General features: G+C 33.4%; 1 pseudogene; it reads right to left on the reverse strand.

Moving 5' to 3' along the window:
• Nucleotides 1-2613: 2613 nt before the first annotated feature.
• LOC149547374 (chaperone protein dnaJ 8, chloroplastic-like) lies at nucleotides 2614-2998 on the reverse strand (annotated as a pseudogene).
• Between the last annotated feature and the right edge of the window lie 12800 nt (nucleotides 2999-15798).

Here is a 15798-nt window from a genome sequence, read left to right on the forward strand (position 1 = left end):
TTTAAAAAATGATATATATAGAAGAAAATCGCTATGGAAATGCTTTAATATATATATATATATATATATATATATATATATATATATATATATATATATATATATATATATATATATAAAAGTATTTCCAATAGCAATTTTCTTCTATATATATCATTTTTTAAAGAAACATTTGTATATTTATTTTAAAAGAACTTACATACATACATATATATATATATATATATATATATATATATATATATATATATATATATGTATGTATGTAAGTTCTTTTAAAATAAATATACAAATGTTTCTTTAAATATATATATATATATATATATATATATATATATATATATATATATATATATATATATATATATATATATATATATATATATATATATATATATATATATATAAGTCTGAAATCGTTCATTGTTAACAATTTATAAAAAAAAAATTTCGAAGTGCAAAATGTATGTTGTATCATTTATAAAAAAAAAAATTTAATAAAATTTGGTTGGGGGGTTTTTATCCGACCCCGTCCCATTCTTTTTAAAGCTGTTGACAACGAACCTGCTATCATAGGTACTGCGACTGCCATTGCTAGCCTTGCGACAGAGGTAGGTTGCACAATACTGCCATATATAATGGTGGTGCAAGTATAACTAAACTCACCTTTTTTTATAATACATCGATGTTGTTATGAATTGATCAATCATAATTCAAATTTTTACTAGAAATTTATATTAATTGTTATATGTTATTTATTATATATATATATATGCATATATATAAATATATGTATATATATGTATATATATATATATGTATATATATATATATATATATATATATATATATATATATATATATATATAATATTAATGAAATTTTAATAATCAAGTTAATAAGATTTTAAATGAATAATATATAGTTTAAAATTAATATATTTACTTAATTAGAATTTAGTCTAATTAAGGTTAATGAGAATGTTATAAACGAAATATTTAAGTTATTATTTTGGTGTTCTAAAGAGAAGAAATTAAGTTATTTGAAAACAACAATTCATTACCAAAATAACATACAATGTATAACGTATATATCTAGAACATTGAATTCTAAGAGTTATAGGAGGAAACTTTTATCCATCAAAACAAATACATGGGTTAGAGAAAAATGTATAACCATTCCCTCATTTGATATTTAAATCCAAAATGAATATTGGAACCCCATACTTAAATCAATTGTGTAATTTTAAGGAAACCAAAACATGTGCTTGCATTTTGTGTTTTCTCAATGCTATCTGTTTTGGGTTTTTTGGGTTGACTAGTTGTTGACCAGTTATAGGACGTCTACAAGAGGCTTGAGGGTTATGATTGTGATGTCAGGATGATGTCTTTGGTCTCGATCTTTTTAAAACCCAACCATGGTTATGTGATGGCATGCTCTATGCTGTGTGTGGTTTACTTATTGATATTATTCTCAGCCTTCGTGTATAAGCTATGATTTATGTAAGAATTTTATGATATATTGATCAGTTATATTTGGATTACTTTCTAGTCACTTTGAAGGAATTGAATTGTGTTAGAAGTTGTAATCTTTCCTTGGTGTATTTATAAACCAAGGTTAGACCTCCTTTATTTATTGTTATAATATATTAGGATATAAGCCAAGGTATCCTAATATATTTCTTTTTTGTCCTTTTTCCACTACATCTTATTTTGTCATCTAGTGGAATATGTGAGGACAAATATATATTGTAATTTCTAATTTTAGATTATTCCTCATTAAGAGGAATCTCACACTTGGCCTCACACACATATGAATGGTGGCATTCATAGACATGGGAGTTACATTCTAACTTCTCTCTCTCATCTCTATTTAAGAGATGACCCTCTTCTCTCATTTAACAATGAGGTTTCTTCCTCTTCTCAATTATTGTATGAGCATTGCTCTCTATCTCTCTCTCTCTCTCTCTCTTCTTAGGCTTTTCATGCCTCATTCATAATGTCACAAGGGGTTTTCTTTGCTTTCCCCTTCCCAAATATCTTGTCTCATGGTGTTGGAGCTTGAAGCTTTCTCTCTCCTATTTTATGGTAATATCTTTTCATGCATTTACTCACTTAGATTCTTTCCTGGTATTGCTTATTTACAGATTTATTTTTCCATTTCTAACATGGTATCAGAGCAGTCTAATCTTTGTTTTGAGTGTTTGCATGAAGGTACGATTCGAAGGAGACTCTTGAGAGAGATTTCACTAATTTTTTCTTTAATCTTCTTAAGTTGGAAGAAATTAATTTTTTTTTGGGTTTGGCTAGTTTACCGCCAAACCTGATTAACTTCTGTTTACTCTAATTTGTGTAAGTTATTTTTTATTTTCTTTTAGTTTTCATCTAACCCCCTTTGGAAGGCTTGCCACCAAAGGGTTTTCCTTTTAAGCCTCTCTGTGCTCTCTTGCTATCTGTCTTGCCTATCCTCTCTTCTTTTTTGTATGAGGATGGCATTTGTCGTTGCAGTTTTTTTTATAAAAAATTCTCATGGCTTCTTAGATTGCCATGTACCATAATATCTACTATATTTTTATTACATAATAGTCGAAGTATTCACGTTGACCATTTTTTTTCACATTTTTACTTTGTCAAAAAAATAAGATGACAAAATAGACTTTTCCTCTTCTTCAGCTGCCTCAGTCAGAGTGGACATTACACTCTGATATGCCTCTTTGATCTTGTGAACCCTCACACTATAGTTGTCTGCTTTGCAGACATCGGGATGGAACTGCAAGGCGAGCCGCCGATATGCTTTTTTGACCTCATTTTCAGTGGCATTGGGTTTCAATCTGAGTAGTTTATACTCTTCTTTCAGCCTGCCATAGGTAATAGAGGCCATCGCTCTGACATCTTTGCTATGCAAAAAATCTCCATTTTTTCCTTCTAAACAAGGGATTTGAGTTCCCCTTTGTACCCACAATCCTTTCAACCACAGCAGCCATGATCGAGCAACAGAAAAAAACACAGTGGATCTCTTTTCTAATACCCCCATTAATTGTTTTCTAATACCTTGTGCCTTTCATCAAGAGGAACACAAATATTTCTCGCTTGAACTCTGTTGCTAAACTCTCAATGGCAATATCATCTCCAAATGCTGTCACATGACCTTCCCTATTGTCCTCCATGTTCATTAGACCTTCTTGAGTATACTGTAATGTGATTATATCATGGTCATCATCTGCATTCCCTGTAACAGACATGTACTTGGCCCAGCTATTGCCATCATTTATAGCAATGCCTCTGTGCTTGCTTCTTTAGGAATTCCAACATCAAGATCTGCATCTTGATACAATAGAGAGGCTCTCATTTGCTCCTCCTGGGGAGCAAATTCTATCGGCTCTTCCAACAGCTCCACAAACATTTCATCAACATTGCATCCTAATTCCATTCATTTCATTTTTACTATCTTTCATATTTGATAGCCGGTGAAACACTATTTACAGCCATGTTCCAATCTCAGTGCATGAGATCCTCTTTTAGGGTTTGTCATCTCCCAAGAGTTTTAAAGATCAAGCCTCACCTTTCATTTTTTTTTTTGCAGCAAATGTGTGATTTGGGGATTGTTCCAAATTGAATTGGGGGATTCGATCTAGACCATCTGATGATTGTTCAATCGGTATCAGTGGAGGTCTGATTGTTTTGAGGCCTTGTCAATTTGATCGACTGAAATATTAGATCCATCAGGTGGCATTTGGCTTTCAAAGACAAAAGGCGAAAGAAAAAGAATAGGTTATGGTTGAATTTTTCATTGTTTTCTGTTGTGAATCTCACAATTCAGAGTTTGTTGTCGTTTGATTTGAAATGTCTATAAGCAAATAAAGGGGATTATTGAACTGCAGAAGCCCTACATTTTGTTTTGGCAACGAGATATAGTTTGTCAGATTTGAGATTGTTAGGCATTTCTCTTTTGGGATTTGATTACCTCCCCAAAATAAGAGGGTTCAGAGAACTCTAGAAGCCTTTATGTTTTGATTTTGAAAGTAAGTTTTGGATTGTCAATGTTTAGACTCTTGGTATTTTCTGTTCCAGTGCTTTGATTGTTTCCCCAAAATTAGTGATAAAATCAGTCGGGTATTTTTGATATAGCGTTGTCTGAAAAAATTAGATCTCATGGGAAGATTTTGCAAAAATTAATGGATAGACCAGTTGGATGTCCTTGATGTGGTGCTCTGTTGTGGAAAAATTAACTTTCGTGGGAATTCATTCAAGGTGTACAGAAGTTTTTAGTCGCTTGCAAAGGGTGTTGTAAGGGTTTTGAGTGAATCAGAACAAAGGGTTTTGTGCAGGATTCTGGAGGGGTTCTGACTTTTAGATCGATTCTTGAACATTTGGAGGTACCAAAAGGTACTTCACCGTCAAAGTCTTTAAACGTTATCTAAAGCATCATTTTAACCTTTTCTTTCGTATCATTTGAACCAAATTCCACGTGGCTCTCTGTCAGTGCCTTAACTCATTACAAACAACTGCAATGCAGATTTTTGTTATTTGTAGTATGAATGAAGTCCAGAAAAGGAAACATAGTGTTATACGTAAATTTATATTGTGACCACAAGAGACCATCTTAAGGAAAATTTATTCAGGGTAGATAGACATGGATATATTATTTGTCAACTGAAGACAAATCTTTTACAGAATGTAGTAAATGGAATGTTATACACTAATCACATGCTTTCTGAAGGAGAAAAAGCTCACTGTAAGGATTCCATTCTTGCTTATATAACTGAGGGAGGAAACATATTTTTTTCTATAGTAAACATTACAGCAGTTTCCTATATTGGTATGCACTTGTATTCGGATTGTGTCAATTCTAATAAATTATCATATTACTACTTGTTTTTAGCAGCACAGAGTCTGTGAATTTGTGTGCGATTGATGGAAAGGTTAAGGTTGGAGGCACATTTTTATGCATTTTTGGAGCAATATTTATGACAATTTTCAAAGGCCCAATCGTATTTGGGCAGACATACTTGGATTTAATAGCACAAAGTGAAATAAGTGACATGCCTTAGCCAGAGCCTGTTGGCTGGTTAGCAACAGGTCTAATGGAGTGGAGACTTCTAGTTATATCTTGTAAGTATCTCTCCTTGGGTGCAATCCACCAACTGTTGCATTATCATCATATCCAAACCATACCACATAGGTCAGCTCTGGAGTGAATCCAGCAAACCAGACATCTCTGTACCCATCAGATGTCCCTGCTTTTCCTGAGCAAGGGCTACCTAATCTTGCAGCACAGCCTGCCCCACGCTCAACAACTGCCTGTAATAATTTCCATATTTCTAAAATTGCATTTTCATCAACAACGCGTTTAGACTATCAGTTTGATTTCTCCACCTCCTCAAGTACTCGGCCATTACCAGTTTCCACATGTCTAATAATATATGGTTTATGATAGAAACCTCTGCAGCTATAGTCGAATAAATTGTTGCCAACTGCAAGGGAGTTACTGTTTCCCACTCATTCGGTGCGGAGCTTGGTTCCAAAATAAGCAGAAGAGAGCAGAGCACTTCGAGATGAGTGGGCATGATGGGCTCATATGCGATAATTGGCAAGCTTTAGACTTGCAGTCTATTAATAGATTACTGCTGCCAGTCCAACTTCATTATCTATATTTATCTCGTATTGAATGCATTTAGTTTCTACCCATATATTCCTAATATGCCAGTACATCTCATACTCTATTATGAGTTTGAACCATTTTTTTCATTCTCTGCATTCTCTATCAGAGCCATTTTAAAACTCTTTTTAGTATACTCTTATCTGCCAGATCTGAACTCTATCATTATTTACTAACCTTTTTTGCAGGGTTAGTTGTAACAAATTTCACATAAAGGTAATTACTCTTAAAAAAAGGAAAAAGGGGTAATCATTTTTCTAGCATTAAGCTATGATTTAATAATTATAGTTGTGTGATTTCATACTATGATATTTTAAGTATATTTATTCAAGTATATATGGGTGCACACATATATACCAAGATAAATATACAAGCTATTATAATTTTCATAACCATGTTTACCCTTTATGGAGTTTTATACCTGATATCTATATTTAGTTCATCTTCCTTATATCATTGGTTTATGAGTAATCTTATACATTTGCCTTCATTTTGATATTTTGATGTGCACATAGTTGCACTATTATGTGTTTATAGCATCATTCTATGCCCCTATTGGCACTTTATGGTTTTATACCATTGATCTACATGATTTATCTGATATTTTTTGAGTTGCATAGGGAGCTTAATATTTTTTTTTCAAGGTTAACTATGTAGGTCCCCTCAGTATAACTGATACATAGTTTCCTTATCTGGCCCATGGAGTATCCCTCCATCCTATATTGGTATGCACTCATTTTATATGGAGTTTCCCTCCATTGGATCCTATCTATTCCACTTTGATAGGATAATATCTTTATGGAGTTTCCCTCCATTTGGTTCTATTGGTTCCACTTTGAAAGTTGATATTTATGGAGTTTCCCTCCATATTGTTCTATTTTTGCTCCTCAATGAAGAGGATGTTATTATTGGAGTTTTCCCTCCAAATTCAGATGATTTGATCCAATTTGAAGGCAATATGTTGTTATATCCTCATAATCCATTCTTTTGATTATCTTACCAAAAATCATGATAATTCTAATTTGATCAGAATGTCTCTCCTTTATGTTATTTTCATATATTAATGTGATAATGATTTGCATACTTCATTGCTTAGATCGTGAGTCATGTAAGTTATGGTGCTGCAGCCCATTAACTTGTAGTGGGAAGATTCATTAAGTGGACTGTCTATATCCACGTGATTGATGCAAGATTGATGCAAGTATCATTAGTTGACCTTGTCTGTGGTCATTAGTGCATTAGTATATTTCTTTCATGAGAGACTTATTGCATAAAGATTGGTCATTTTGACCCATATTATGCTCATTTTTGAGCTTATGACTTATTTTAGATATCATGTTAATTCCATTGCATGTGGGTGAATAAATTCATTTATTTTTACTCAATTTGTCCTTGTTGACAATTTTTTGAGCATATACTTTATCTTGATATCAGGTTATCTCCATTGTTTTATGGTAACATGTTTTACTCATTGTTTCTCTATGAGAGTTTTATTATCCTTATTCAAAAGGATTTCAAATTTCCATTTCTAACAATTTTCATATATGATGCAATTCTACTTGTGGATATTTGTCTTGTTGTTATTTGTTTTTCAGGTGATCCATCAAGGAACCTTCTTGAAGAGGTGTCTATGCTTCCACTTGATCACATTCAAAGGACTCATGTACTTCTCTTGGATCTACAAATGTTCCATATGGCTTGAAGACAATCAAATTACTTCATATTGAAGATTAAGTTGCAGATTTTTGTAAATTATGGGTTTAATACCCTTTGATGTAATTACCCCAAGTAAAGATTAAAGGGGGGTGTTAGAAGTTGTAATCTTTCCTTGGTGTATTTATAAACCAAGGTTAGACCTCCTTTATTTATTGTTATAATATATTAGGATATAAGCCAAGGTATCCTAATATATTTCTTTTTTGTCCTTTTTTCACTACATCTTATTTTTTCATCTAGTGGAATATGTGAGGACAAATATATATTGTAATTTCTAATTTTAGATTATTCCTCCTTAAGAGGAATCTCACACTTGGCCTCACACACATATGAATGGTGGCATTCATAGACATGGGATTTACATTCTAACTCCTCTCTCTCATCTCTATTTAAGAGATGACCCTCTTCTCTCATTTAACAATGAGGTTTCTTCCTCTTCTCAATTATTATATGAGCATTGCTCTCTATCTCTCTCTCTCTCTCTTCTTAGGATTTTCATGCCTCATTCATAATGTCACAAGGGGTTTTCTTTGCTTTCCCCTTTCCAAATATCTTGTCTCATGGTGTTGGAGCTTGAATCTTTCTCTCTCCTATTTTATGGTAATATCTTTTCATGCATTTACTCACTTAGATTCTTTCCTGGTATTGCTTATTTACAGATTTCTTTTTCCATTTCTAACAAATTGTTTATCTAATCTTGATGATGTCATGTTGTGACATGTTTTTGGAGTCTTCGATCAGTATTACTTTGAGATACTTTTTGGTTGCTTGTTGAGAACCAATGACTATTGTGATCATTAGTGATACCTTCAGTTGCCAATAGAGAACTATTGTAGTCATGATTATCTATTGATGCTTTTCATTTTCTGATGAAGATTTGATGCTCTTATTATGGATTATCTTTCGGTATTTTTTCAGTTGCTCGTATAGGACTGTGGTGATTTTGTGATTTATTATTCCATGAGCTTTGGGTAGGTTATCTATTTGTAGTGTTAGGAAGTGGCTTGCAATGGGGGTCGGGGCCCTAAGAGGTTGCCAGGGTAACTCATTGTAAGTTTTTTTAATAAGTGAAAACATTATGTCTAATACTGAATTAAATGTACTTAATAAGATAATTCTTATTGTTGCCCATGCCTCGAGTGCTACTACTGACTAGGATGGGAGTAGAGAGAATACTTGGTTGTGACCTTGCATTTCATAGTATGCCTCGTCTGTATGAGATGATAGTAATGGCTACACAGGGATTACTACGGGGCCGGGGTTTATTGGGAAACTACCAGGGTAACTCTAGCATGATCCATGTGATGAAACTTTCCCACTTACATAGTAGGTTTCATATGTGTCTTATGTTCCTCTGGGATTAGATGTCAATTTGTGTTTGGAACCTTATAGTTAGTATCCTTTTAGGGTTCTTGGACTTAGAGAGTATTTGTGCTATGTGATTTGATAACGTATTTGAGAATTGAGATTATCTCTTGAGCATGGTGGGAGTGGACCATTTAGGAACCACACATTCAGGTGATAGTGCTTCTTCACTCTTACCATATGAGATCTGTATGAGACACTGTGGCTAATGCATTCTTTGATTATGATGGTGGACATGTCTCCTTATATTGATGATTTGCATCTATTAGATGATGTTATCTTATGGTTTGTCTTGCATGTTAGATTTCTTTGTGCATATGATGTAGTATGATTTAGGAGTGACATTCCTATTGTGTTAATATCGATGATCTCTTCAGTGATTTGGAATGTTACACACAAAGGGATGGCTAGGGCCCATGATATTCTAATGGTGCTATTTATGGTTGGGAAGAACCGTGCACTTAGATAATTATATTTGATAAATGGTTATTTTTTATGATGGATGTTTATATCTTCTATGATGATGTATCATGCATGGTATTTGGTTCCATTTATTTTATTGCATAATGGATTAGAATTAGGATGATGATGTACTTTATTTTCACATATGTAGATTCGTTTAAGCCTTTTATACCATGTGGCATGTACAGTGGATGATTGAGCATTTTGAAATGTAATTTACTAAAGGGACATTTGGAACAAAGAATATTATTTTGAGAATTTTGGATTTATTATTATTACTTCATGAGGATGTGATGTTAGATGGAATTAATAATAGCTAATTTAGATGTGATTCAACATTAAGGGATCCTTGAAGAATGTAACTTGTTATGTATATTTATGTTTACTTTCAGTTGAATGTTGTTATTGCTTTCACTACTATGTTGGGAATGGTTTTACTTTCATGTTTTAAGAAAAAAAAATGTTACGAAACTTAGTGAAATACTAGGTTAATTCTTTTGATCCCTTGGCGGGGCATTACATTTGGTATCAAAGCTCGAGTTTCTACATTGGGAGCTCTAGGTATTTTGAAACAAAACTTGAACTGTTACTTGCATATTTTTCATATTTCAACACTTAGGTTTCAAACCCAAAATTATACTGAAAACCTAAACATAGGAAAAATTAAAAATTGAAACTTATTCTATATTTAAAAAATGTATCTCTCATCTATGGTTTAAGGTAGTATTCCTTTGATTGTCTTTGCAAATATTATGTGACTCTTGCTTAGAGTGTTTAGGAGATCTATTTTAGTAGTTGTTAAAAGAATGAATGTTGGATCAATATGGTTTTTGGTTTATCATTAAACCAAAATCATATTGCTCTAAGTGTGTTGTAGTGTCACCAGTGGAATCATATTCTCCTACAGGGGTAAAAGGTTCAATGGGACCCACATAGTGCTTTAGTATTATCATTCTTGGGGGCTTCTAGGAGTAAGCCTAATTATAGGGGGTGTGGATGTAGTGCCTACCCTCATTCACATTTTTCTAGATACTTTGTTTCTATCATGGTTGAACTTTGTTAGACTAGTTTTATGTGATGGTTAGTAGCATTGTTTTGAGACTATTAGATATTGTGCTATGAATTCAATTGATAAATGATGAGATTACTTGGACTCTACATTTCATATATGCATGATGATTATTACATTATTTCTAGTCATTGATGATGATTAATTAGATGGTTTATTATCACCTGTATTTTTTTATGGATACTTACCTCATACTTGCATGTGTATGATGTGCGTGTTTGTTCTCTTATTGTATGGCATTTCTGATGTGGTTAAAAAAAGGAGTCCTAGTCACCTACTAATCGGGACCTACACAATGCAACACTTCCTGCTATTGCCTATATATATATATATATATATATATATATATATATATATATATATATATATATATATATATATATATATATATATATACATATATGTATATACATATGTATATACATATATATATGTATATATATGTGTATATGTATATATATACATATACATATACATATATATACATATATATACATATATATATATATTGTATGTACATGCATGGTTTATATGCAAGTTGTAGGTACCGGCTATCGACTTCCCTAAATTTTTAGGATGAGCATACCCTATCACATTATCTCAATGGTAAGAGAGGAGAGATAAATTCTCAAGTCCAAATCCTAAGCCCTTAAACCATTTGTCTTAGAGAGGTAGGACAAGTATCTGAGATATTTTACCTTCTAAATGTGTTGGATGGCAAAATTTGTGATTTTATCCCCTTTAGACTAATTTTGTATGGATTGTTCTATGATGGGTTTCATATTTTATGTTGGAGGTCTATGGTGATTTTTTTATTAATTAAGTCTAAAATTAAAAGATTTAATTAATAATTTAATTATTTCGAGGGAAAATTAATATAATATCATGATCTTTAGATATTTTGATTTTAATTAATTAAATGGGAATTAATTGAGAAAAAGAATTAAATATAAGAAATTAAAATTAATAATAACAATAATAATAATTAAATAATAATAATAGAAAAGATAAAAGAATTAAAATAAAAGTTATAAGTCTACCTAGGAGTAAACACACCTCTTAGTTGCACGTATGTCTACAACATAGGAGTTAGCATACAAATTAAGCACATGGTGTCTACAACCTTGTGACCCATCTAGAAGGTTGGAAAACACTCGTGCTTAGTTGTCAATGCTTATCTCATCTTCTAGTTGTTTATAGAGACATTCTAGGTGCTTCTTGAGAGTTCTTTATATTCAGGCACTCCTAGAAGCTCGGGGAGCATGTTTGGATGACCTAGGAATGTTGGAGAAGGAAGGAGCTTGCTCTGTAGATTCTGAGGAGAATTGAATTAGCATTAGTGTGCAGATAGACACTTGTGAATTTTGCAAATGATATTTCACTTCTTGCACTTCCTATCTACTTCATGTCTTCTGATTGTTTTCTGAAGATTTCATGCGTAAATGATTTAGCTATATTTAGTCTAGCTTTGAGTATTTAATTTTCTTTATGAGAAACCCCCACATGCGTAGATCTAAGGAATCTATGAGATTAGGGTTTAGAATGTTATAGAAAAACCTATTGAAAGAATTATATAGGTGAATCTAAAAGAAATATATTGTATCCTTGCACTCGATTTGATCTTAGCGCGCACACACACACACACACACACACACACACACACACACATATAAATACATATATATATACATACATATATGCATACATATATATACATACATATATATATATATATATATATATATATATATGCATACATATATGTGTGTGTGTGTGTGTGTGTGTGTGTGTGTGTGTGTGTGTGTGTGTGTGTATAGATAAGTTCTTTTAAAATAAATCTACAAATATATATATATATAAGTCTGAAATTATTCATTGTAAATGATTGATAAAAAATAATTTCGAAGTGTGAAACATATGTTGTATCTTTTTGTTAAAATAAATTGATTAAAATTTAGGAGGGGGGTTTTTATCCCACCCTGTCCCATTCTTTTTAAAACCGGTGGTAGCAAGCTTACTATCGTAGGTACTATGACTATTGTCACAGGCCCTACAACAGAGGCAAGCTACATGGTACTGTGATGCAGGAGCATCCAGAGGTATAAGGGAAATCCTGTGTCAACCAAAAAAATACTAAGACTTAGTTTCTATTTCATGTGTTTTTATTTTTATTAGATACCCATTTGGGTCAAATAAAGGTTCCAACTCTTACAATTCCACTATCAGTGTTTGAGGATAGAGTATTTGAACACTTTTTGATATATGTAAATGTCAAAAAAATAGGAGTATGTAATTGAGCCATCACTTTGGTAAACTAGAAGGTGTAAATTGGTCAAAATATTGTAATTTTAATTTAGAGCATTCCAAAAAAAGAATCAGGTCAAAAGGCCCCATGGTTTGAAAGTTATTGCAATTTTTTGGTTTTTGGAGACCTCCTAAGAATGCTTCAAAGTTAGGTTAGGGGAATTAAATGACCTCAAATAGGACTGAAAAATGGGGGATGAGCAAAGCCATTCATAGGGCTATAGAGCACTTTGAGAGCTTTTTGGAAATGTAAACGGTTTGTTAACTGAAGCTACGGTTCAAAAGTTATGCCTCCTAGAAGTTTAGTTACCATTTTTGGATTCTTCTAATTTTGCGCCAACTTCTAATGCTAGAGCCTTCTATTTGGTTAGTGGATGCCTACTATCACTTTCTAGAATGTACTCCTAATCCTTAACCCTCAGGGATCTATTTAAGAACATTTCTAGCATTGTAAAAGGCAGTTCGGAGTGGAGTTTGAGAGAAGGTACTGAGAGAAGAATTTATCCCTAGATTTATGATATTGTAAGCCCTTAGGGCATGTTTTGAAGTCTATTCCCTTTGTACTGAATGTATTAGCATATTTACATAGTTAATAAAAAAATTTCCTTTCCTGTTGTGTCCATTCTGTGCTAGGGTTATGTCACCATCAAGTAGTATTAGAGCTAGTTTTCCTGAGTGTGTAGACAAAGCACCGACTGTGAGGCAGTTTGCATTAGGATTGTGTGGTTGTGGGTTTGAGTTAAGAAGATGCCTCCATGAAGAGAGCATGGTGGAAAGGCTGGTGCTATTAATCTTGAGGAGGTTAGAGCCCTCCAAAGCCAAGTACAAGCATTGCAGGAGGAGCTCCGTAGAGGAAAAAATGTTGCCATAGGCGACGAAAGTGAGGAAGACAATGAAGAAGAAGAAATTGGACCAGAAGGGGAATTTGACAAGGAAGTTCTATATCAGGTAGAGGAAAGGCTTTTTAGGGCCATTACTAAGTTTGGGAAAAGACCTACAATTGATGTGGGTGTTTTTTAGGAAATTTGAAACCAGATGAGTTGATCGACTGGATCAATGAACTAGAAGAGTACTTTGAGTATGAGGATACTAGAGATTTAGATAGGGTTAAGTTTCCAAAGCCTAAACTAAAAAGCCATGCCAAAATCTAGTGGCAAGAGGTTCAATTGGAAAGAAATAGAAGAGGAAAGGAGAAGATCACAAGGTGGGATCGTATGGTGGACAAATTGAAGAAGCAATTCATTCCTATTGATTATGAGCTTGATTTGTTTAAGAAGATGCATGTGTTAAAGCAAGTAGGAAAATCAATCCAAGAATATACATAGGAGTTTTATTGACTTCTGATTAGATCAGGGCATGTAGAAGCAAATAAGGAGAAGGTTTCTCATTATATCAGTGGGTTGCGACCTAGCATCCAGGAGGAATTAAGTTTGGTAAGAATGACCAGCATTGAAGAGGAATACTAGTTTTCCCTACGAGTTGAAGAGAAGCTATATAAGAGGTTTGAAGGGAGACAAAGAGGGCTTGGTCAAGGAGGAAGAGGTAGTGGTAGGTCATCTAGAGGCCGAAATGAAACCCAAAAGAAAAATGAAGATGTGGGTACTAGTAGGAACCAGAGGAATGAGGGTTTCAACCACTCCTGTGATCAAGACTTTTGAAATTAGAGAGGAAGAGGTAGAGGATGTGGACAAGGAAGAGGAGGCTTTCATGGTACCTATTTCCATTGCAATGAAGAAGGTCATCATGCCTTTGAATGTCCTCAATGACAAGGAAGGATAGATAGGAGAGCTGAGGGTCAACCTAGGGTTGCTCATGTGGATGAGGATGCATAATGATCACATTCAGAGGATGCAAAAAGATGAGAGACTTTAGTAAATTAAAGGGTCCTACTAAGTGGTGAGATTGAACTAGGACAAAGGAGGAGTTTGTTCCATACCAGGTGCAAGTGTGAGGATAAATGTTATGATGTGATCATTGATGGTGGTAGCACTGATAACTTGGTATCAGAGGAGATGGTCTCTAAGCTGAAGCTCAAGAGGGAGAAACACCCCTAGCCCTATCAAATTTCTTGGGTAAGGGATGATCATAAGGTCTTGTTAAGTGAACAATTTTCAGTGAAATTCAAAATTGGGAGTTACCATGATGAAGTTCTTTGTGATGTTATTCCAATGGATTTTTTCCATGTATTGTTGGGTAGACCATGGTAGTTTGATAGGCATGTACTACATGATGGTCATGCAAACACATACTCTCTAACAAAATATGGAGTTCGCCACAAAGTGAAGCCCATGAAAAAGGAAGGTGAAAAGGTATGTAGTAGTGCTAGGATTTGTCTTGTTGACGGAAAGAAGTTTTTAGACAGCATGAAACATCAATGTATGTGCTATGCTTTGATTCCTAGGAAAGATAAAGAAGGCAGTAGTGAAATACCACTTGAAGTTTCAGATTTAGTAGGTGAGTTTGGAGATATCATCTCTGATAATGATCTAGAAGGATTGCCATCGGTAAGGAAAATCAGTCATCAAATAGATTTAATCTCAGGAGCTAGTTTGCCTAACAATGTTGCTCATAGGATGACTCCTACTGAAACTGAGAAGCTAAATAGACAGGTTCAAGAGGTATTGAGGAAGTGCTTGATTTAGGAGAGCCTGAGTCCATGTGCACTACCTACAGTACTGGCACCAAATAAGGATGGAGAGTGAAGGATGTGTACAAACTCTTGAGCTATACATAGGATAACCATCAAGTATCAGTTTCCTTTACCAAGAATGAATGATCTTATGGACTGCTTGAGTGGAGCTCAGTACTTCACAAAGATAGATCTCAAGAGTGGCTATCCTCAAATATGGATATGAGAAGAAGATGAGTGGAAAACAACCTTCAAGACCAAGGAGGGTCTTTATGAGGGGTTAGTCATGCCCTTTGGATTGACAAATTCCCCAAGCACCTTCATGCGGCTTATGAATGAGGCACTTAAGAAGTTCTTGAGAAAGTTTGTTATTGTCTATTTGGATGATATTTTAATTTTTAGTAAGACTTTAGAAGAACATTTATTGCATATTCGTAGCGTAGACACCTAAACACCTTTAGAAAATAAAGTATTTTTATTTTTTGAAAAATTTTTGATGACATCATCATTAATTAATTAATTAATTATTTAATTAATAAATTGACCAAAAAAACTCAAAATAAATAAAAAATTTATTTTTTGCCCAAAACTTGGC

This window comes from Cupressus sempervirens, chromosome 7 (assembly GCF_028749045.1).
Source record: "Cupressus sempervirens isolate cs-2001-9-10 chromosome 7, ASM2874904v1, whole genome shotgun sequence".
Taxonomy (NCBI): Eukaryota; Viridiplantae; Streptophyta; class Pinopsida; order Cupressales; family Cupressaceae; genus Cupressus; species Cupressus sempervirens.